Genomic DNA, 24,505 nt, shown 5'->3' on the forward strand with positions numbered 1-24,505 from the left:
TGAACCTTGCAAGTGAGGCGGCACCGACCGTGGGACTGCACCTGCTGCTTCTTGGGCTATCAAAGAGAGGACTTTGCCTGTGGTGCCGGGTTCATGGATCAGTCGTTCCAGAGCCCCAGACAGCAAAGGTAAACTCCAAGACTCAGTCAGAAGACTTCCTGTTTCAGCAGCAGGGCAACTAAAGCTGAAGTAGCCTGTTCCGGCCAGCTAATGTGCAGCCAGGAAGACCACTCCTCAATGCTCATAAGTTGCATCCAAGTCTGCCGGATCCATGACAGTCACCTGAGAGCAGATTGGTCAACAAATAAAGACACTAGACCTCACAAAAGGAAACTGCTGCACTAGTTGTTACCGAGATGAGTAGCCCAGTCTTAACTGGATTTCTGCTGGACCAAAGAGGACTTTGTGCGACATTTGCCTCTGTGGCTAAAGTTGCTTCATCACACCACTTTATTTGTGGACTGTAAAATAATCCCAGGTGACTCCATTGACTGCAACGCACCCTACAGCATCCTTAACATACTGAATCCTCAGCATCCAGACCACTCTATTGAAGTGGAACTGGACTTGAGATGTCTTTGGTTACCAGGTAGCTGCCCTAATATTCGTTATTGGCTTCCCCTGAACTTTTCCATGTTGGTATTGGTCGCCTAGTTCAGACCGGAGTAGTAGAACACAACTCCTTAAAAGTTTTAGAAAGTTTTCAAACTATACATTTACCAATGTGTGTTTACACTTTTGAGTAAAAAGCTGAGATTAATGTTGTACTTGAAAATCTATATCTACATCAATCTCTGGTGACTTTTGCCCACTTTAGTGTCTAAAAATTCTTTAAAATTTAATAATTTTTACAAATTTGTGTTGGATTTTTTTAATGCATTTTTATTGCCATTTAAGTATGACAAGCTTATCACATTAGTACACCATTTGTGAAGAAAGCCAGAACCCCCCCACCCCAGCATGCTCTACAATAGCATACAGAAGTACAATATGAAATGGCATTATGCAGAACAAATGACCCTACACGATCACACACAGAAGTAACGCTTTCTAAGCTCAGAACACCCCCCCAAACCAGCATCTTGTCCACCCACCCTGTTTCTACCCCATAGCTCACAGGGGCAGGGTGTCCGTGGGCTCCAGAAGTTTGGCAAGCATTATTGCCCAGGCCTGAAAGGTCATCCGAGAGCCTGTTGTCCCTGCGTGTTTTTTAACTTATGGCACTCCTCTGCCATTGCCCATTTAGCCATATCTCATAGTCAGTCAGCCACTCTCTGGGTGACAGTAGACAACCAACTAATGCCACCATCTGCTTAGCGAGCACCAATTCCAAAAAGAGAATTTTGTTACAAGTTTTTTTTAACTTTCGAGCCAGGATCCCCAACAGGCACTGTCTAACATCCCTGGGAACGGACCTTCCCGTCACCACATTCAAGGACTCCAGTATTGACTGCCAGTATGTGTCAAGCTCAGGACATCCCAAAAACAGGTACAAAATCCACCCCATTCCAGGCACAGCATCAACAGGAGGACAAACGTCCTGTCTAAAATTGAATGCAACATAGTCAGGGTCCCCGACACCCCCTCATGTATGCCCTCCCATTTCTGAACGAGGAGCTCCCAAAATTTCATGTCACCTAATTTGCACTGACAGGACGTGCAGCTGGAGGTCTTTCTGCAGTGCCCTGCACATGTGAGATGAGTCTTCAACCCCCAGCCATACCCAGCATTGCCCCCAACGCCCGCGAGACCTGTGGAACCTCAGGTAGGGAAGGACATATCCCACGGGCCCGTCGCAGCGATTTGGCAAATTGTAAAAACTGTCCGGTCACCAATCTCAATGATCCCATTGCTTTGGCCAGAGTAATAAACCAATTATTAGGGTATGAGTCCTGCAATGAGTCACACCCCCAGGACGCCATCTATCAACGACATTGTCCACACTATGAGCACGAATGGGCGCAGTGTCCAGATACACATGTCTGGCACATAAGGCACCCTCCAGAATACCTGGATGCCCTGCCTCTCCCAGGCTCTGCACACCAGCCTGACCACAAACGGCAGAGAGCCTGGGACCCCAGCCCCCGACCTCAAGCGCTCTTGCAAGGGATCTCCTCGACATGTACATTGCAGCAGCCTCTGCTCCCCATTCTCCCCTTCATCAAACCAATACACCGCATGCCGCAATTGAGCAGCTAGGTAGGATAGGTACAGGCATGGCAGTTCCACACCCCCCTTCCTCCAAGGACACTTGAGTGTGGCCAGGCTTACCTTCTTCTCCCCCAAAGTCCATAACAGTTCGATAACCAACTTGTCCAATTTTTCTAAATACCTCTTAGGGATTCAGAACATGGCCCCCTGAAAGACATACAGGCAGGGCTGCAGTACAATCATTATCACCAACGCCAGCTTGCCCATCAGGCACAGCCAGAGGGTGTTCCAGAACTTCACCACGGGTTTGAGCCCCTCCAGCACCCTGCCTATATTTGAAGGTTCAAATGACGCCTCCTCCTGTGCAATCCTCATCCTGAGACATCGAACACTAGTTGCCTCGCAGGGAAGGCCAAATCGAGGAAGATCCTGCACCCTGTCTACCACCCAGCATCCTTGTGCGACTTAGGCAACATAACAATGAGCACCCCTCATTAATTCGGCTAACAGTCCTCCCTTGTAAACCTCCTTATAGACTTCCAACAGGTGGTCAGCAAAAATGCCCACCTTATTAGGTACAGCTCGCCTGGCAGACCATCACCCTCTGGGCTTTGTCCATCTTCAAAGCTCAAATCACAAAAATGAACCACTATCTCCTCCCTGGTTATGCATGTATCGAACTATTGCTGTCTTCACTCGAAACGGAGGCCATCTGCAAATTAGCAAGGCATGCATCACCCGCCACTAGTAGGGATGCAGCAGGCATGTTGTATACCCTTTGGAGATGCGCTGCTTTGACCTCAGTGATACCCTGCTGTGTGTGTACGTCCTGCCTCTCTGTGTTTCAGAACCCTACCACAGCGGGACATTGGATTCCATTTGTGTGTTATGACTTTCTTATTCCGTTGTTTGGTGTGCCTGAATGCTTTGCACGTGTTCCTTTGTTTAAGCCTGGCTGATCCAAGACCCAGCTACCCAGGGCTGAGCTAGAGGCTTTAAAAAACGAGCCTGACTAGACTCATGCCGGTTTCATGAGTGTATTACACTGTAAGGTCACACAACCACACCATATAATACACCGCCATCCTCACACGGAGATACCACTCAAAATTAAAAGTTCACCTACATGCTCCCCAAAAGTTTTTTGACTGTGCTGTTAGGTTATGTCTTCCAAATGTAGGCTTGTTTCCTCAGTGTACTTTGTGTTTTGTTTTCTGGCCATAGCATAAGAATATACACCCGAGGTACCAAGGCTTTTTGTGGAAGGTTCTAATTCCGTCAAATTGTTAAAAACACCTTGACCTACATCACCTATGCAATTGAATAACTGTTTTTTTTGCCGTTGCTATCTATGGCAACGAGGTAGTTTACCTTAATCAGACCCCACAGGATTTTGCAATTTGCCCAAAAATTGCGAAATCAGCACTTTTGTAAAAATGCCGTGATTTTTAGTGTCAGCAAAATATGTAAATAAAATTCATTAAAACTGGCGTTCACCCTCTCTTTACTGGCTCTGTGCTGCCACTGCACTTTTGTAAAAATGCCACAATTTTTACAAAGGGCCCGCAAAATATGTAAAAAATAATAAGATAGGGCGTTCACCCTCTCTTTACTGGCTCTGTGCTGCCACTGAGTCATTAAAGGGAGGGTGAGCAACAGGCAGGCAGCAGAGGTGATAAAGTCCTCTGTCGCCTGCCTTTGAAATGCACTGCAGCTCCTCCTGAGCAATTAGCCTGCAGGCCGCCTCATACCTTTGTGTGCCCCCTGCGGACCCTGCAGGCCATTTGAAAGCACAAGTCTGCAGGATTTTTGTGGCGGGCACATATTTTGCCCACCGCAAAAATACCTCAAATTTTGAGGTTTTGGGCCAAAAATTTTGCAAAATCCTGGGGGGTCTGCTTAATTCCCTAATGTCAGCAACTATTCAAAATGATCAAAATGCGAGCGACTTCAAAATGGTACCATTATCCAGTGTAGGCACAAAGTCAAGGCATAGTATAGTAATTAGATCAATGTTAATCAAATATTGATTTGACGCTTCTTTCTAAGACTGGTGTGATACTATTGAACTATGAAAAAGCCTTCTGGGAGTGATTTGAGCCTTCTTAGAGAGCGCTCCAGCCTGCAACTTTTATAACCAGCGTGGAAGTGCGTGCATTGTACGCGAGTGGAGCATGCATCAAGCGTATTTCCTTAAAAGCGCGTTGAGTTGCTAAGCCACGCTCCACCAGCACGCAGAGGACAAAATGTGACTCTAAAAATAGGCAAAATATGAAAGGCCCAAAAGTTGAAATCCCGCCCAAAAAACCTTCCATGGGTTCAGCGCTATTGCTAGTAAAGCAAGCAACTCTTATTACTTGTAATTCCTTAATACGTGTTAAAATCAGTTCCCCTAGTGGGCCATGTGGGTATTTGGACAAAATATCTGAAACACCAAAGTCGTGGGACAGAATATGGTGTCAAAAATATCGAGAACAAGAATATCATGCAGGGCATTTCCTATGAGTAGGTAAAATTGTACTATATGTAACTCCAGATATATAAGTACCTTGACGATACATATATCTTCATGGTACGTGTTAGAACCGGCGGTCTCTAGTTGGCAGAGGTATACACTTCTGACAAATAGGGACCCACCAACTCTAGTCAGGGCAAGGGGATTACACACTCAGATAATCCCTGCTACCCCCTTGGTAGCTTGGCAGAGCAGACAGGCTTATCTCAGAGGCAGTGTGTTAAGCATTTATGACCACATACAGTAATAAAGTGAATACACTACAAATGGACACAACACAGGAGTTATTATAAAAATAGTATTTTTATATAAGGCTTAGCACAAGACCAAATAACGACAAAAATATACCACAATCTTAATAAATACGCTTTGGAAGGAAAAATAATAGTTCAGGTAAAGTTTCTTCTTAGGAAATAGTTCTTTAGCAACAAAAGTAAGTAGTCTTCTGAAACACAGTTATTGGCAACAATGTGACCCCCACAGGAGTCACACGACGTCGAGTTTACGATATTCCCAAGGTTCGGCGTTGACCGCGAGGAGCGCTACGTCGAGCCTGGAGTTGCAACAGAACCCACAAACACAGTACCTTTGGAAATGAAGAAAACGATTATCTACTGCGTCGAGATGTCGGCGTCGAGGTCGGCGTCGATCGTGCCTCGGATTCGGGTCGATCCGCAGCGGCGTCGAGAGGTGTCGGGCCGGAGCAGCGCTCACGGCGTCGAGAAGGGCGTCGAGTCGATGCGATCAGCAGCGGCGTCGAGACGGGGTCGCTTAGAGCTGGAGCTGATACTCACTACTCAGCGGCGTCGATACCGGCATCAAGACGGGGTCACTTGGAGCTGGAGCCGATACTCACTACTCCTGGCGTCGCTACTGGCGTCGATCGGGCCCGGCGGCCGGTGTCGAAGGCTCGGAACACTGGAGCCGTTACTCACGATGTCGAGCTGGATTCGGCGGCGTCGGCGGCGTCGAGACTGCAGATTTCCCCTGTGCGCTGGAAATAACACTTTCCAGCAACCAGCAATTCAGTAGAGGGTGAAGTCCTTTGGCCCTGTGACTTCAACAGGAGGCTGGCACTCTTCCAGCTCTTGGAGATTTTCTAGCAAGCTTTTTGAGAGTACACACCAAGTTCCTCTCTCCTTGTCCCTTGGCAAAAATAAAAAAGCAGCTTCAGGTTCCCCCCAGCAAACAGCACACTGGCAGAAGGGGGAGGCAAGTCCTTAGATCAGCAGGCTTCTTGTCCTTGGTAGAGGTTTCCTTGTCAGAAGTGATCTGAGTTCTTTGGTTCAGGGGTCCTTCTTTTATACCCCTTTTCTGCTTTGTTCCCTTTGTCCAAGCAGGGAAATTCCCCCATCTCAGGTTTGTTGTGGGTGTTGCCAGGCAGAGGCACCTGGGCTATTCACTGAGCAGGGCAGGGTCCTCAGCCGCCCAGCAGGAGGCGGAGCCAGTATTATCTCTGGCAGGGCTATCAGTCGCCCGGCAGGAGGTGGAGCAAGCATTGTGTCAGGCAGGGCAGGCTATCAGGGACTACTCTTTCCCCACTCTAAGTGTAGATGCCTCATTCACCCCACACTGACTCATTCAGACCTCTGGAGCCACCCAGCCCCTGACACACACACCAAACCAGCAGAAACCGGTGGATAGTTGAACAAGAAAATAGCCACTTCCTAAAAGGGCTATTTTCAAACACAGAATTTAAAAACCATCCATCCTAAAGGGTGTGTTATTAAATTCTGAGTTCAGGGATACTAAACTCGACCTGCTACCATGCTCCCTGAGTCAGATAGATTATAATGGAGTTAATAATCAGTCTGCCCATTCTGGCCTATTGGAGGCAGGTAGCCCTTCAATAGTGAAAAACGAAAATGGCTGTAATTCACTATTAGGTCATGCCGCACACATCAGGGCATGACCTACCTTTTACCCACAATGCACCCAGCCCTAGGGCCTACCATGGAGGTGTCTGAAATGTGGCAAAGTGAAGGTTTTAGAGACTGGCAAGTAGGTTTCCTTGCCAAGTCGACATGGCAGTCAGGAACTGCACGCAGGCTCTGCGGTGGCAGGCCTGGGACACATTTTGCAAGCTTCTTTCGTGGGTGGCACAACCAGTGCTGCAAGCCCACCTGCAGCAGTTAACTTACATGCCCTTGGCACACGTGGTGCACTAGACTAGGGTCTGAACAGTAAGCCAACCAAGCCAATCATCAATCAATCAATCAATCAATGCATTTATATAGCGCACTACTCACCCAGAGGGTCTCAAGGCACTGGGGGAGGGGGGTCCGCTACTGCTCGAACAGCCAGGTCTTGAGTTGCTTCCTGAAGGCGAGGTGGTCCTGGGTCAGGCGGAGGTGGGTCGGGAGGGAGTTCCATGTCTTGGCGGCGAGGTAGGACCGTCCCCCTGTGGTGGCTCTTAGGATGCGGGGGACGGCGGCGAGGGCGTGGCCGGTCGATCGAAGTTGGCGTTTGGGAGCGTAGAAGTTGAGGCGGCTGTTGAGGTATCCTGGGCCTTGGTTGTGTAGGGCTTTGTGTGCGTGGGTGAGGAGTCGGAAGGTGATTCTCTTGTTGACCGGGAGCCAGTGCAGGTCTCTCAGGTGTCCGGAGATGTGGATGCGACGGGGGATGTCCAGGATGAGTCGTGCTGAGGCGTTCTGGATTTGCTGAAGTCTCTTCTGGAGTTTGGCGGTGGTTCCGGCGTGGAGGGAGTTGCCGTAGTCCAGACGGCTGGTGACGAGGGCCTGGGTGACCGTCTTCCTGGTCTCGGTGGGGATCCACCGGAAGATCTTACGTAGCATGCGCAGGATGTTGAAGCACGACGAGGAGACGGCGTTGACTTGTCTGGTCATGGAGAGGGAGGAGTCCAGGATGAAGCCCAGGTTGCGTGCGTGGTCTGTTGGTTTGGGTGCGCTGCCTAGGGCGGGGGGCCACCAGGAGTCGTCCCAGGCGGAGGGTGAGGATACCAGGATGAGGACTTCCGTCTTGTCCGAGTTCAGTTTCAGGCGGCTGTTCTTCATCCATTCGGCTACTTCTTTCATCCCTTCGTGAAGGTTGGCTCTGGCGGTGGCGGGGTCGTTGGTGAGGGAGAGAATCAGCTGGGTGTCGTCGGCGTAGGAGATGATGTTGAGGTTGTGCTGGCGTGCGATGTCTGCGAGGGGGCTCATGTAGACGTTGAAGAGGGTTGGACTGAGCGAGGAGCCTTGAGGAACGCCGCAGATGACTTCGGTGGCTTCAGATCTGAACGGGGGAGGCGGACTCTCTGTGTCCTACATCATGGTAACACCAATCAATGTATCAATTTAACATAGGGAGCACTTGCACTGTGGCACTGATCAGCAGTGGCACAGTGCCCAAAGCAATATTCCAGCAAAAACATCGTAAACAGCGGAGGCCAACAGAAAAAAATGGAGGAGAGACTCATGCCAATGATGCCAGGTCTAACACGTGTCCCCTCCAGCTGAAATGTGGGGAGAACTACCCTTCACCCAAGGAGTCCTCATCACTAAGGCGGAAAAATCTGGACAGACCATCAGCATTGGCGTGATCTGTACCAGGGCGGTGTTCCACCGTAAAGTCCATCCCCTGTAGGGAAATGGACCACTTCAACAGTTTTGGGTTTTCACCCCTCATCTGCATTAACCATCTGAGGGGCCTGTGGTCTGTCTGAACCCGGAAGTGAGTCCCAAACAGGTAGGGTCTTAGCTTCTTCAGCGCCCAGACCACAGCAAATGCCTCACGCTCTATCGCACTCCACCTCTGTTCCCTGGGAAGTAACCTCCGGCTGATGAAGGCTACAGGTAAGTCTCGGCCCTCTTCATTTATCTGTGCTAGAACAGCCCCCACACCATGCTCTGAAGTGTCCGTCTGGACAATGTACTCTTTGGAAAAGTTGGGTGCCTGGAGGACCGGTGCTGTACACATTGCAGTTTTCAGGGTGTCAAAGGCTTTCTGACAGGCGTCAGTCCAGATCACAAGTCTCGGCTGCTTCCTGGAAGTCAGCGAGGTCAAGGGGTGCACAATGTTGCCATACCCCTTGACAAACCTCCTGTAGTAACCCGTGAGACCCAAGAAGGCTCTCACCTGAGTCTGGGTTTTGGGCGGTTCCCAAGCCAGGATGGTATCTATCTTGGGTTGCAGGGGGGCCACCTTGCCGCTCCCTACTTGGTGCCCCAAGTACACCACTGAACCCTGCCCAATCTGGCACTTACTGGCCTTGATTGTGAGGCCTGCTCTGCGCAGGGCCAACAACACTTCCTGGAGGTGGCACAAGTGTTCCTCCCAGCTGGCGCTGAACACTGCTATGTCGTCCAGGTAGGCGGCGCTGAAATCCTCCAGTCCAGCCAATACCTGGTTGACCCACCTCTGGAATGTGGCAGGGGCATTCTTCATCCCAAAGGGCATAACCCGGAATTGGTAGTGCCCATCTGGTGTGGAGAATGCAGACCTCTCCTTTGCCCCATCGGTCTTGGCGATCTGCCAGTACCCAGACGTTAGATCAAACGTACTAAGGTACCGGGCAGCCCCTAACCGATCTATGAGCTCATCAGCTCTGGGGATGGGGTGCGCGTCAGTCTTGGTGACCGAATTGAGTCCTCGGTAATCCACACAGAACCGAAGTTCTGGTGAAGCACCAGGCGCTGCAGCCTTTGGGACCAAGACCACTGGGCTGGCCCAAGGACTGCTAGAGGACTCAACCACCCCTAGGGCAAACATCTTGGAGACCTCCTCCTTGATGTATGCTCTGACCTTGTCAGTCACCCGGTAGGCCTTGTGCCTCATAGGAGTGCTGTCCCCGGTGTCCACATCGTGGACACACCACTGAGTGACACCAGGGATTAAGGAGAACAGATCAGGGAATTGTCCCAGCAGCTGGCGACAATCTTGCTGCTGCTCAGGGGCCAGTGTGTCAGAGAGGACAACACCATCCACTGACCCATCTTGCTCCTTTGCACACAGGAGGTCAGGAAGAGGCTCACTCTCCTCCTCCATTCCAGCATCTGTGGCTAGGAGCATGCCCACTTCGGACCTTTCTAAGTGGGGCTTTAATTGGTTGACATGCAGGACCCTCAAGGGGTTCCTGGGAGACTTCAAGTCCACCAAGTAGGTGACATTGCTCTTTTTCTCCACAACCTCAAATGGTCCAGTCCACCTGTCCTTGAGCGCACAAGGTTCTACAGGTGCCATGACCCAAACTTTCTGACCAGGTTGAAGCTCAACCAGAGTGGCATTCTGGTCGTACCACCGCTTCATCTCTTCCTGGCTGGCCTCCAGATTTGCCTGAGCAAGATCTCTGAAGCGCCGAGTCTGGTTCCTAAAGGCCAGCATGTAACTATATACATCCTGGGGAGGTTTCCTGGGAGATTGCTCCCAGCCTTCTTTGACCAGACTCAAAGGCCCTCTTACCGGGTGTCCATACAAAAGCTCAAATGGACTGAACCCAAGAGACTTTTGTGGCACCTCACGGTAAGCAAACAGCAGGCATGGTAAGAGGACGTCCCATTTACGCCTCATTGGTTCTTCAAGACCCATAATCATGCCTTTTAGGGTCCGGTTGAATCTCTCAACCAGCCCATTACCTTGAGGGTGGTAAGGAGTGGTAAACTTGTAGGTTACCCCACACTCCTTCCACAGAGACTTCATATAATTAGAAATGAAGTTGGTGCCCCGGTCTGACACCACCTCTCTGGGGAACCCCATGCGGGAGAAAACACCCATCAGTGCCCGTCCCACCACGGGGGACGTCACTGTGCGGAGAGGGATGGCTTCCGGGTACCGGGTGGCATGGTCCACCAAGACCAGGATAAACCTGTTGCCCATGGCTGTCTTGGGGTCCAGTGGCCCCACAATGTCAATCCCCACTCGCTCAAAGGGGGTACTGACTACGGGAAAAGGTTGGAGGGGAGCCTTCTGCTTCCGCCCACTTTTCCCACTTGCCTGGCAAGTTTGGCAGGTCCTTCAATGGATGCCTGAATCCCTTCTCATCTGGGGCCAATAAAAATGGGTGACAAGCCTGTCATAGGTCTTGTCCTGCCCCAGATGTCCAGCTAACGGAACGTCATGAGCCAACCCCAGTAGGAAGGCTCTGAAGCGCTGGGGTACCACCAGCACACGGGCTGACCCAGGCTCAGCAGCCTTAGGCTCGCTATACAGGAGGTCGTTCTCTCAGTAAATCCAATGTGATCCTGACGGATCACCTGTCGTTTGGGCTGAGGCCTGCTGCCTCATACCCACAAGAGAAGGGCACACTTTCTGTTCAGCACAAAATTCCTCCCTGGAGGGACCACCATCCTGCTGCCAATGGGTCAGCTCGGGCAGGTCTCCCAGTTCAGCCACTTGTTCCCCTGTAGGTTCTAGGGCATCCCCCTCAGGGTCTGCTCCCTCCTGGACCGTGGGAACGATGGGGGACGGTTTCCCGCGCCCCCTGCCTCTTCTCTTCATGGTTGGGTCCTGGGCCATACTTTCAGGCTCCGGGACCCCATCAACACCCTTACTAGCTGACAATGACCGGGTGGTCGCACACACCCACTCCGGCAGACCCAACATTTCCAGATGCGCTTTTCGCTCCACCTTAGCCCAAGGGGAGTCCTCCAAATCATTGCCCAGGAGACAATCAACAGGCATGGCGGGCCTCACAGCAACCTGAAGAGTACCTGTGACCCCCCCCCCCACTCAAAAGGAACTTGAGCTACCTCACACTTACTCTGTGAGTTGTCAGCAGCTACAACGGGGTAGAATGCATGAGGGACCACCTGCTCTCTGGACACCAAGTGACACTTGACAGCTGTCACACTTGCTCCGGTGTCTCTGAGAGCTTCCACCCTATGGCCATTAATGGTCACCCACTGCCTATATTTCTTAGTGTTACTAGGCAGAGGGGTTGGAGGGACCATTTCTACGTCTCCTAAAGAGACCAGGGACATTTCTGCGGGACCCCACCCACCGGGGGCACCCATCTCGCTCCCTCCCAGGGCTACATTCGCTACCTGACGGGGGGGTGCACGCGGTGGTGCATTCGAATCTGGGGATCATAATAACGGTGTCCCACCTGCTTACAAACGTAGCAGGTCATTGGGCCCCTGGGAACAGGTTTACCTGTCGGGATCTCTGGCTTCTTTACAGGGTGAGGCTGGGAACCCTTCCCTTGGTTCCCTTGGGGATTACTTTGGGGCCCTTTCTGAAACTCCCTCTGTTTACCCCTGTCCCCCCCACTCTTCTGCTGGGGACCCTGCCCACCCTTGGCTGAGTCTCCCACTGGACCCTTGTGGACCCTGGTACTGACCCAGCGGTCTGCCTCCTCAGCAAGTTTTCTAGGGTTAAATATCTTGCTATCAATAAGGTGCTGGCGTAGCTCTGGAAAACAGTTATTAGACAAGTGCTCCCATGCAAACAAATCATAAAGAGCATCATAACTATCTACCTTGCTACCCTTTACCCAACCATCCATGGCTCTGCAAAAGAAGGACACATATTCAACCCACGTAGTACCAGGCAACTTCTTACATTCTCTAAAGGCTTGTCGGTACTTTTCTGGAGTTAAGCCATACCTCAACATTAAAGCATCTTTCATATGAGTATAAGACATCCTATCCTCAGCAGGCATGCCCAACAAGGTATCTCTCCCTTCATTGGCAAAGCGACACCACAACCCCGCGCCCCAATCTTTCTCAGGGACCCGATGGGCCAACAATGCTAACTCATATGCTTTAAACCATTGACCAAGATCCTCATTTCTACTGTAATCTTTTATCACATCTTTGGGAAAATAAAACCTACTTTCTGCAGGCACAGATGGAGTGCTGCCACCAGAGGGATTCAACTCTAAACTCTTAGTTTTAAGCTCCATCTCCCTCAACATCTTCTCACGTTCAAACGCTAATTTCTCTCTTTCAAAATCTAATCTTTTGCTCTCCATTTCAGCTTCTCTTTTGCTTCTTGCATTCTCTAATTCCAACTGCCCTCCTAATTTAAGTTTTGCCATCTCTAACGTGTACTCCCTCTCCTTCTCCCTGTCTTCCAACTCTTCAGGAGAAAGGCTCTTAGAGGACACACTGCTGCCGGGAGATGCCACGTGCCCATTCATGGGCTCTTCCACTTCCTCTTCCTCTTCCGGTACCACCCCCGGATCAGAGGGATTTCTGGCCTCTAACCAGGCCTTCAGTGCTTTGAGGAAGTCGTCTCTCAATCTGAGACCTGTGGTAGGAACTTTAAACTGCTTGCAATATTGCTGTAGCTCCTTTAACTTGTACTTATTTATCAATTTCTTATCAAATTCCTCCACAACAATCTCAGCAGGTGTAGCAGCTCCGGCATTCTCCATGGTCAAAACTGGCAGTGTTTAAAAAAAATAAGCTCCAGGAAAGCGGAGAACAAAAATAGAATATCCTACCAAAAACAGATTGTGGCTGCGCTATGGTCTGCTTTCACTATGTAGCGTACACTAATCACTGCACATGAGTCATAAATGCAAAGTTCAATCCTCACCGCTGACCACCAATGTTAAAACCGGCGGTCTCTAGTTGGCAGAGGTATACACTTCTGACAAATAGGGACCCACCAACTCTAGTCAGGGCAAGGGGATTACACACTCAGATAACCCCTGCTACCTCCTTGGTAGCTTGGCAGAGCAGACAGGCTTATCTCAGAGGCAGTGTGTTAAGCATTTATGACCACATACAGTAATAAAGTGAATACACTACAAATGGACACAACACAGGAGTTATTATAAAAATAGTATTTTTATATAAGGCTTAGCACAAGACCAAATAACGACAAAAATATACCACAATCTTAATAAATACTCTTTGGAAGGAAAAATAATAGTTCAGGTAAAGTTTCTTCTTAGGAAATAGTTCTTTAGCAACAAAAGTAAGTAGTCTTCTGAAACACAGTTATTGGCAACAATGTGACCCCCACAGGAGTCACACGACGTTGAGTTTACGATATTCCCAAGGTTCGGCGTCGACCGCGAGGAGCGCTACGTCGAGCCTGGAGTTGCAACAGAACCCACAAACACAGTACCTTTGGAAATGAAGAAAACGATGATCCACGGCGTCGAGATGTCGGCGTCGAGGTCGGCGTCGATCGAGCCTCGGATTCGGGTCGATCCGCAGCGGCGTCGAGAGGTGTCGGGCCGGAGCAGCGCTCACGGCGTCGAGAAGGGCGTTGAGTCGATGCGATCAGCAACGGCGTCCAGACGGGGTCGCTTAGAGCTGGAGCCGATACTCACTACTCAGCGGCGTCGATACCGGCGTCAAGACGGGGTCACTTGGAGCTGGAGCCGATACTCACTACTCCTGGCGTCGCTACTGGCGTCGATCGGGCCCGGCGGCCGGCGTCGAAGGCTCGGAACACTGGAGCCGTTACTCACGATGTCGAGCTGGATTCGGCGGCATCGGCGGCGTCGAGACTGCAGATTTCCCCTGTGCACTGGAAATAACACTTTCCAGCAACCAGCAATTCAGTAGAGGGTGAAGTCCTTTGGCCCTGTGACTTCAACAGGAGGCTGGCACTCTTCCAGCCCTTGGAGATTTTCTAGCAAGCTTTTTGAGAGTACACACCAAGTTCCTCTCTCCTTGTCCCTTGGCAAAAATAAAGAAGCAGCTTCAGGTTTACCCCAGCAAACAGCACACTTGCAGGAGGGGGAGGCAAGTCCTTAGATCAGCAGGCTTCTTGTCCTTGGTAGAGGTTTCCTTGTCAGAAGTGATCTGAGTTCTTTGGTTCAGGGGTCCTTCTTTTATACCCCTTTTCTGCTTTGTTCCCTTTGTCCAAGCAGGGAAATTCCCCACATCTCAGGTTTGTTGTGGGTGTTGCCAGGCAGAGGCACCTGGCCTATTCACTGAGCAGGGCAGGGTCCTCAGCCGCCCAGCAGGAGGCGGAGCCAGTATTGTCACTGGCAGGAGCAGGGCTATCAGTCGCCCGGCAGGAGGTGGAGCCAGCATTGTGTCAGGCAGGGCAGGCTATCAGGGACTACTCTTCCCCCACTCTAAGTGTAGATGCCTCATTCACCCCACACTGACTCATTCAGACCTCTGGAGCCACCCAGCCCCTGACACACACACCAAACCAGCAGAAACCGGTGGATAGTTGGACAAGAAAATAGCCACTTCCTAAAAGGGCTATTTTCAAACACAGAATTTAAAAACCATCCATCCTAAAGGGTGTGTTATTAAATTCTGAGTTCAGGGATACTAAACTCGACCTGCTACCATGCTCCCTGAGTCAGATAGATTATAATGGAGTTAATAATCAGTCTGCCCATTCTGGCCTATTGGAGGCAGGTAGCCCTTCAATAGTGAAAAACGAAAATGGCTATAATTCACTATTAGGTCATGCCGCACACATCAGGGCATGACCTACCTTTTACCCACAATGCACCCAGCCCTAGGGCCTACCATGGAGGTGTCTGAAATGTGGCAAAGTGAAGGTTTTAGAGACTGGCAAGTAGGTTTCCTTGCCAAGTCGACATGGCAGTCAGGGACTGCACGCAGGCTCTGCGGTGGCAGGCCTGGGACACATTTTGCAAGCTGCTTTCGTGGGTGGCACAACCAGTGCTGCAAGCCCACCAGCAGCAGTTAACTTACATGCCCTTGGCACACGCGGTGCACTAGACTAGGGTCTGAATAGTAAGCCAACCAAGCCAATCATGGTAACACCAATCAATGTACGAAGTGCAGCAGTGCGGCGTGCGGTGCCCTCAGGTCACGGTGACGGTCGGTGAGACCAGAGCTGAGGTGCGAAGTGATGCCGGGCTTGTCGCGGTGCTGGCAGGTCACTGTGCAAGCAGCGTCATCGTCATTGCTGAAGCGTTGTCGGCGGCTGACAAACTGGAGTCGATGGCGCCGGCGCCGGTAGGCCAAGGCTGCAGTGTGGGATGTGGGGGTGCATTGTGTAACTTACGAGCAGTGACCTCAAACCACGGTGCAAGCAGCGGCGTCGATGGTGGCGTGACGCTGCATCGTTGGGGATACCAGGGCGACCATGTGAAGCTAGGCGTTGTGGAGCATACGGTGCCTATAGGTCGCGGTGGAAGCAGCCGGTCCATGGCGGCGTCAGCAGGCATCGTTGATGAGACCAGGGTTGCGGTGCGGCATTGCAGTGGTGCCCTCTGCGGTGCCTTCAGGATACGGAGTCGGCAGCGGCATCGTAGACGGCGTTGGGTTTCTTTTTCTTCTGTTGCAGCAAAAAACACACAGTCCCCAGTGCTGAGGGCAGAATAACTTGAAGTCTTTGCTGTTCCTGAGACTCCTTGAACAGGGGGCAAGCTCTACCTCAAGTCCTTGGAGAAACTCACAAAAAGAGATTGCAGAAAGTTCAAGTACAGTCCTTTCACTGCCCAAGACAGAAGCAGGCACTTCAGGCCAACAGAGCAAAGCACTCAGCAAAGTGGTAGTCCCTCCTCACAGCTTCTCCAGCTCTTCTTCTTGGCAGTCTTCTTGGTCCAAAAGAGTTCTAAAGTTCTGAGGTCTGGGCCCGAATATTTATACCACCAAATCCTTTCTTCTCTGAAGGCAAAGAGTGTCTGTACCCAGTCCAACCCAGTTCTGTCCTCACTGGTGCAGCTTCCAGGTGGGGGAGACGGCATTGTGCAAGGCAGACCAGGCCCGTTCAGGTGCAAGGAAATCTTCTTACAATACTCTAAATGCAGCCCAGGTCTATTCAGCCCAGCCCTGGCCCATCAGGCTCTCAGGAGCAGAGGCACACTGGATGGCTAAGCAGAAAAACACCTACTTTTAAAAAACAGAATGTAAAAATCATCTTCACTAAAATATGCATTTTAGCATTCTGTGTCCCAGGGGCAGTTAAGTTTATAAGATGTTATAAACAAACTCCCCATTCTGTCCTATGGGAACAGGCAGCCTTGCAATGGTAAAAAACGAAATACACTGTAACTCACCACCAGGACATGCCACACACATCAGTACATGTCCTACCTTTAACATACACAGCACCCTGCACACAGGGGTACATTGGGCCTACTTTAGGGGTGACTGACATGTAGAACAAGCATTGGCATAGCCAATAGGTCTCACCTTTGGGACCTTATGTGTTTATCCAGAACTTTTGGCTATGTTGTAGAGCATTGTGGCTGCTGTGCATCAAGTTGAAAAGTTATAATAAAAAGTGTACAACTGAACAATCTGATTAAAGAAAGGTTTTAACATAAAAGATGTCTTCTGGTTTTTTTGTACTTGCACTGTTGGCAACTTCTTCCTGCCTGTTCTCATGCTTGTTTGTTATAATTTTTTTTGTTATGGGGGAGCAGGACATAAATAACGAGTGAGTGCAGGTTGGAAAACAGTAATTTAAATAGAACACGAGCAACGGACAGACACTAGGGGAGAATCAACAGATACCAGAGTCTGAGGGCAGACTGACGTGATGCTTAGGTGATGTTTAGGTGATGCTTAGGTGGTGCACTGATGCAAAATGGTGGTGGTGAGTGATGTTTGGTGCTCAGGTGGTGCCACTATATGGTGTGGAATGGAGGTACATTGTGGATTGTGGAGTTGAAATATGTTGTTTGGTGTGTAATTATGTGGTGTGTATTGGAAATGTGTGGAGTTGAATTGTATGGCCTTGAACTGAGGTGTTGAGTGAAATTATGCTTAGTGAAATTGTGTCATGGTATGGAGTGCATTTATATTGATTGGTGGTATGTGGCATGTATTTATGTTGCATTGAGTAGAGTGCAATTATGTGGTGTGTTATTATGTGGCACTGTGTGGTATTATGTGGAGTGTATTTATGTTGCATTGAGTAGAGTGTAATTAAGTGACGTGTAATTTTGTAGTACTGAGTGGTGTTATGTGGAGTGTATTTATGTTGCATTGAGTAAGGTGTAATTATGTGGCGTGTTATTATGTGGCACTGAGTGGTATTATGTGGAGTGTATTTATGTGGCATTGAGTAGAGTGTAATTATGTGGCATGTAATTATGTGGCACTAAGTGGTATTATCCGGAGTGTATATTGCATTCAGTAGAGTGTAATTATGTGGCGTGTAATTATGTGGCACTGAGTGGTTTTATTTGGAGTGTATGTTGCATTGAGTGCAGTGTAATTAGGTAGCATATAATTATGTGGCACTGAGTGGTAATATGTGGAGTTTATATTGCATTGAGTAGAGTGTAATCATGTGGCGTGTAATTATGTGGCACTGAGTGATATTATGTGGAGTGTATTTAAGTTGCATTGAGTAGAGTGTAATTATGTGGCATGTAATTATGTGGTACTGAGCGGTATGTGGAGTGTATTTATGTTGCATTGAGTATAGTGTAATTATGTGGTGTGTAACTATGTCGCAGTGAGTGGTTACACTGCTCACCAATACATTCATTTGTTTGCAGTTTGTGATCAGTCTGCGGGGTGTAAATGTTTAACTCTCTTTTACAAACCTAAAATCCTCTCTGTGAAAAGAACGGCTCTTTCAGTTTACTTAAACCGTTAGGCATCCAGGTTCACCTTGGACCCTCTTTCAGCAAACACCATTACCAGTCTGAAGTGTCTTTGGTATTCCACACAAGCACCCATGCACATCCCTTTAAGAGGTTGAGCTGACACCATGCGTTGTCTGACTCGGAGCACTACATTCAGAGAGCTCAATTCAGGTCCCAGGGAACTTCTCAGTACACAGTGGGATTTTAAATGCATGGGTGAAGTGGAGTTCTCAGTGCCCATCACAACTCCCTTGAATCCATGAGAGCTGGTGTGACTCACACCAAGGAACTGTTAAGCTCTGCAGCTAAGTTAGACAGCAATTCCTTGACAGGAGTGGACCGACCCGGCTTCCCTCTGGTATTCAAACAACCAATTTCTATATAGGAATTACTACAGGAAATTAATCTGTTCTTAAGGGCTCGCAGCTTTAAGAGATGTGGAAATAAAGCACGGCCTTCAACCAATCAGAGGACACTGCTTTTTTAAAAGTATTTATATAGCTGCAATATCGTAGAAGGATGTGTCCTGGCGCTGGAATGGAAGAAAAACGCTTACACAAAAGCTAGATTTTCAGCCGTTAATATCAGTGGGAGCTTGATTACGGGGTCCTCTGTCAGCAAAGCACATGGCTCGAAACTTTGAATGTTCTTTTACTGAGCTCCGAGGTTTGCACAAAATTATGATAGATTCTGAATAAGTTGGAGGTGAGATAATGACTCCAAAGGATGACCCTGATATAATGATGCAGTTGTTGAGGAGTTTTAACAGTTACTTGGACAACTGTACGTCGCACTTCCATGGGCAGGGAAGGCAAGACTTTACGGAGCAAGTGCATAGAGGTAAAAAAACAACAAGGAAAAATGCGAGCCCAATCTGTTTCCAATTAACGAGAACGCAATAATTGGAAACAGATGGCATTGATGCTTGCTCCCGAGCACCCTAGGCCAGGGAACAAAGAAGGCGGGACAATCACCCGCCTTGGAACAATTGCGTGCTGTCTTTTCAAGAAAGATACATGCACAGGTCAATGGCGGGTGGCCTCTGTTGTTTTGAACTCTGAACTCAAGCACGAGCATGTGTTCAGAGTTCAAAAGCCCTTACTAAATGCCTCGCAGAGCAGTGCATGCATGCTGGCTTAGTCGAGACCTAAAAAGGGAAGGTTGGGGCCTGGTAAGCGGGTGCACTTGCCAGGTCAACATGGCAGTTACAAACTGCGCACAGACTCTGCGGTGGCAGGTCTGAGTTACCTTTTCAGGGCTACGTCTGTGGGTGGCACAACCAGTGCTGCAAGCGCACTAGTTGCATTTGATTTACCAGTCCTGGCACTCTCAGTGCACTTTACTAGGGCCTCACCAGTAAATCAAATATGCCATTCACGGAAACACCAATCCATAACATAATTTACAACAGGAGCACTTGCACTTTAACACTGGACAGCAGTGAGAACATGAGCAGAGACACTAAACCAGCAAAAACAGAGTCAAAACCGGGAGATCAGAAAGCAAAAAGACAAGGGAAACACGCCAAAAGATGCCAAGTCTAACACGGTCCCACTGCTGTGCCTATGAAAAAGGCACCTCAATGGGAGCATCAAAGGCAGTTCCTGCCGGACATGGATGGTCAAGTCCATGCCCTGCAAGAACAGGGGTGCGTGCATACAGAGGGGCACAACATTTGCACCCCTGCATGCACCCCATGGCCATGAGGTAACAGGGGGGCCAGTTCTTTCCACACTGCCACACTTTTAATGACCGTCTCACTGCCATGAAAAGTGTGACGGTGAGGAAACTAGTAAGATGCTTGGCAGTGCTGCAATGGCAACGCCATCATATTACTAGCCTCACACTGCTGTGAGACCACCAGGGCACATGGATCCCTGGCAGCAGCAGTGGGTCTGTGGCGGTCCGACAGCCATAGTCAGAATGTGGCTGGTGGACCATCAGTCTGGCGGTCCACGGACTGCCAGCATAACCACGGTGGTCCAATGGACAGCCAATAATCTTAAGAAGGCCCTTAGAGAGTTGCGTCCATGCCAGTCACAAAACGCATTGCTCCTCCCAACAGGACAGCAAGCTCCAGTTCAGAACTGTAAGCACCTCAAGATACTCCATCACAGCACTGTCCCAAAAACCTGTGCCCAAAGGGCCAGTTATGAGGAGTTTGTAGAGCCACTTACCAGTAATATAGAAAATTAAGTGGGCGACAAACTGTATTTATTAATTGTTCTCTTTTTTAGCAAAAAGGTGGTAAAGTCATCCGCTGTACTCCATGCCTTACTAATTAGATTTAATATCCTCCCTTACTCCCTATTCCCTGCATTCTTTTCAACCTCCTTCATCAGCTCTGGTACCCTGTTGTACCATGACCAGTCTGTCTGCTCCCCTTAGATCAAGGCGGTAGCCAGAAAAACAAAATGCTCCCCACTGTGATTTGTATCCCCAGCGCCATAGAGCGAGTGAGGCGAGCCCCCCAAGGAATTGTTCCCCATCCCCCAAATAGAATGATACACTTTTCTTCCTTCCTTCAATCCTTCTTTCAGTCTTTGTTTCTTCTTTCATACCTTCGCTTGGCCCTGGTTTCTGTCTTTGTATTTCTTTTTTCTTCTTTCCAGCCTTCTTTATGTAATTGCACCCACCCATCATTCCGTCCAGCCACCCGGCCTTCGGTGCATACCATCTTTCTTCCTTCGGTCCATCCATCCATCTGTTCTTCTAATCATCTTTCTTTAATTCCATTCATCTGTCTATTCTCTCCACTGATCCATCTACTCTTCTCTGCTTCCATACACTCCTCGTTTGATCTATCTTTCACTGCACCCATCCATCACCATTCCAACTTTCTCTCATCCATCCCACATCCTCCTTTCCATCCATCTTTGCATCCATCCATCCACCTTTCAATCAGTCTTACCATCCTTTCTCCCCTCTAGCCCTCCAGCCATCCATCACCATTCCAACCTTCTCTCATCCATCCCACATCATCCTGTCCATCCATCTATGCATCCATCCATACACCTTTCCATCCATCTTAACATCCTTTCTTCCCTCTATCTTTCCAGCCATCCATCACCATTCCAACCTTCTCTCATCTATCCCACATCCACCTTTCCAACCATCTTGACATCCATCCATCCTTCGACCAATCCTGGCCCTTCTCTTAGCCTTCCATCCCTTTCATTCCCATCCATCATGCTCTCTTGTCCCATTCCTTTGCCCATCCCGCAACACCATCATAATATCTGCATCACGTGGTATCTGTGAGTTGCTGTTTGGAGCAGTGACGACTCCTCCGCCAAGGCAGGGGAGAGTCACCCCACTGCATTGCAGCAGTGAAAGAAAGGAAAAAGAAAATGATAATAACTTGACGTTATTATCATTTAATTTGTTCCTAGTGCGGCAACATGTGGGGCGGGCGGGCTGCTGTGCTCACAGATCAGGGGAGGTGTGGCAGGCACACTGAAGTGCACATGTGCATGACACTTTGGCCGACTGTCTCCAGCTGGCCAAACAGTTATGCGCACTTCGCATGTTCTCCACCCAGGCTGGAGAACATGCCCAGGCTCCCAGTCCCTGTCTCAGTGCCGAACTACGGCGCTCAGACAGGGGCGAATGAGCATTGCCCCACGGCTCAAAATGAAAAATAAAATAATAATAATGTATTGTTATTATCATTTTATTCTCCCTATTGCAGTCAGTGGTGGGGCGAGGCTGGCCAGAACAGGGGAGGAGTGGTGTGCACTTCCTAAGTGCACACAAACTGTTTGGCCAGCTCTCTTGGGCCGACCAAACAGTTCATGCACACTTTGCATGGTCCTACCAGGCTGCATTACACAGCCTGGTCAGGAACATGCACAGGCTCCCTGTTCCAGTCTGAGCGCTGGCGCTCAAACCAATCACAATGCTGCATTGCAGAGTTGGGATTGGCTCAGGGGAGCCTGTGTGCCCAGGTGCTTCCTCCTGCCGGCCGGGACAGGAATATGAAGAGGATGAGGACAGAGGACGGAAGACAGAGGAGAGTCAGTGTCCGGCAGGTAAACGTAAGTCTTTTTTTAAAATTACATTCCGCTCCCCCACCTTCCCAGCCCACCACCCCCGTCGGGTAGCAGCTGCTAATGCACTCAGACCAATCATAATGCTGCATTGCAGCATTTTGATTGGCTCAGTGGAGCCTGGATGCCTTCAGTTCGGCCGACGGAGAGGAGAGACGACGTGGGAAAGAGTGACGAGGAGGTAAGTGCCTTTTTCTATTTTGTACATGCCCTTACCCTCTCGCCTCACCACTCCAGATCCTGTGCCAGCCGCCAATGGTTTGGAGACCAGCCGTCCCCGATCGCAGTTAAAGGAGCTACAAAAAAAAAGTTCAACAAAACTGCCAAATGGTACCGGCCTCCAGCCCAAGCTCCCTGCCTCCACTAACCGGCACCTCTTTTGCTACATTTCACCTCTAAAATCGTTATTCTGTTTTTTTAGTTGCCCCATTCATCAGGTAGAAGGGCTTTCCTACTGTTTGCACACCCATCTCACCATCACTGAGCTCCTCCGGCAATACATAGCCTCACAGACGCACTTCTAGACACAGTTTCAAACCTGATAACAATACACTCCAACCTATGCTTTCTGGGTGACCTCAACATTTGGTTTAACAAACCCAATATGACCCATCCAAAAACAATAATCACTGACCTAGACACACTAAACCTGCATCAGATTGTCCACAAACCCACACACATAGCTGGACATATCCTAGATGTCATTTTTGCTAATACCGAACTAGTTGCCTTTCAAACTATAACTCCAGTCACATGGTCAGACCACCACTTCCTTGCTTTCCAACATAAAACAACACTAGGGGTCTCACCTAAAACTACCTTACATCCATCCACCTATCGAACATGGAACAAACTCAATTTGAAACGCTTAGAAATACAACTAACATCTAGTACAAATCTGGAAACAATAAATTTTGTTCAAAAACTATGAGTGGCAACAGGAAGCTTTTGACATCCTGATACCACTCAAAACCACACAACAGACATAAGAAAAAAAGCGCCTTGGAGAAACATAGAGATCAAAGGCATAAACAAAAATTAGAAAGCTGCAACTGCCTGGCTCAAAACAAACGCCAAACAAGACAAACTTCACCTACAGAAAATTAACCGATTATACAAGTCAGCTATCAAAAAAGCTAAGAAAAGGTACTATTCAGACAGATTTCAAAATGCTAAATGTGCCAATAAAGAATTATATAAAATACTCAATATATTTCGCAAACCAAATTGCCAAGAAGGAACTCATCCGATTACTGAAGATTTCACAGACAAACTGGCAAATCATTACACTGACAACACAGACAAGTTGGACTCATACTTAAAACAGAGACAAAGCACCAGCACTAACCCTTTGACAAAACAACAACCCAAGAATAATCTAACCCAGCCTCTCCGTTCCGTCCAACACATCTCACACGGTGAATTTATGGACCTGGTCAAAGCAAGCAGGCCTGCCAGCAGCCCTTCTGACTCGTGTCCACCACAAACTTTCAAGACAACTCTTTTAACCACATCGATGCGAGTGACGGAGCGGTTCCGTCATGTGCGTCGGTTGCGCTGTGCGTATGACGGAACCGCTCTGTCATGGCCCCGCCCGCGCAATCCGCGCGGCAATCCGTGCCGCGCTGAAGGGGTTAACAACCTCTGCTGCCACTCCAGTAAGAAGAATCATGAACGATTCCTTAACTACCGGAATATTTCCAGAAGAACTCAAAAAGTCACACATATGCCCTTTACTGAAGAAAACAAACTTGGACCCGCTGAACCCTGACAACTACAGACCCATTACAAATAGACATTTCCTGGGCAAACTGATAGAAAGAGCAGCGTTCGCCCAGCTGTCACAATTCATTGAAAAGAATGCCATACTTTCAGACTTCCAAACAGGTTTCCGTCAGGGAAGAGGCACAGAATCTGCCCTCCTTGCCGTCTGGGATGACCTGAAAAACACAGTAGACCGCAACAGGGTTGCTGCGCTTCTCCTCTTGGACCTCTCGGCTGCCTTTGACACGGTTGACCATGACACTCTGAAACAAAGACTCTATGAAGTCGGCATAGAGGGGACTGCTCTAGCCTGGATCGCGTCCTACCTTCGAAACAGAACTAATGTCATCCATACCCCAACTTTCTCATCCAAACCGTACTCCACAAAAGCAGGGGTCCATCAAGGCTCTAACATCTCACCCATGCTTTTCAACATCTACATGAAGTCATTACCGGTACTGATCAATCAATTTCACCTCACGTGCTATAACTATGCAGATGACACACAAATACTCCTTCAACTGGAATGCCCCAAAGACATTGGAAACCCCCCAATTTTCAATTGTCTCAGAGCCATGGATCAATGGATGACGT

At 49.1% G+C, this 24,505-nt stretch overlaps 2 protein-coding genes across 2 annotated transcripts in view; both read right to left on the reverse strand.

The window, feature by feature from the left end:
* LOC146772760 (mas-related G protein-coupled receptor member H-like) overlaps positions 1 to 24,505 on the reverse strand; it is a 96,395-nt gene that overhangs the window by 57,574 nt on the left and 14,316 nt on the right. The gene's annotated exons all lie outside the window — the stretch shown is intronic.
* LOC146772762 (mas-related G protein-coupled receptor member H-like) overlaps positions 1 to 24,505 on the reverse strand; it is a 53,589-nt gene that overhangs the window by 14,725 nt on the left and 14,359 nt on the right. The window lies entirely within an intron of this gene.

This window comes from Triturus cristatus, chromosome 12, assembly GCF_964204655.1.
Source record: "Triturus cristatus chromosome 12, aTriCri1.1, whole genome shotgun sequence".
Classification (NCBI taxonomy): Eukaryota; Metazoa; Chordata; class Amphibia; order Caudata; family Salamandridae; genus Triturus; species Triturus cristatus.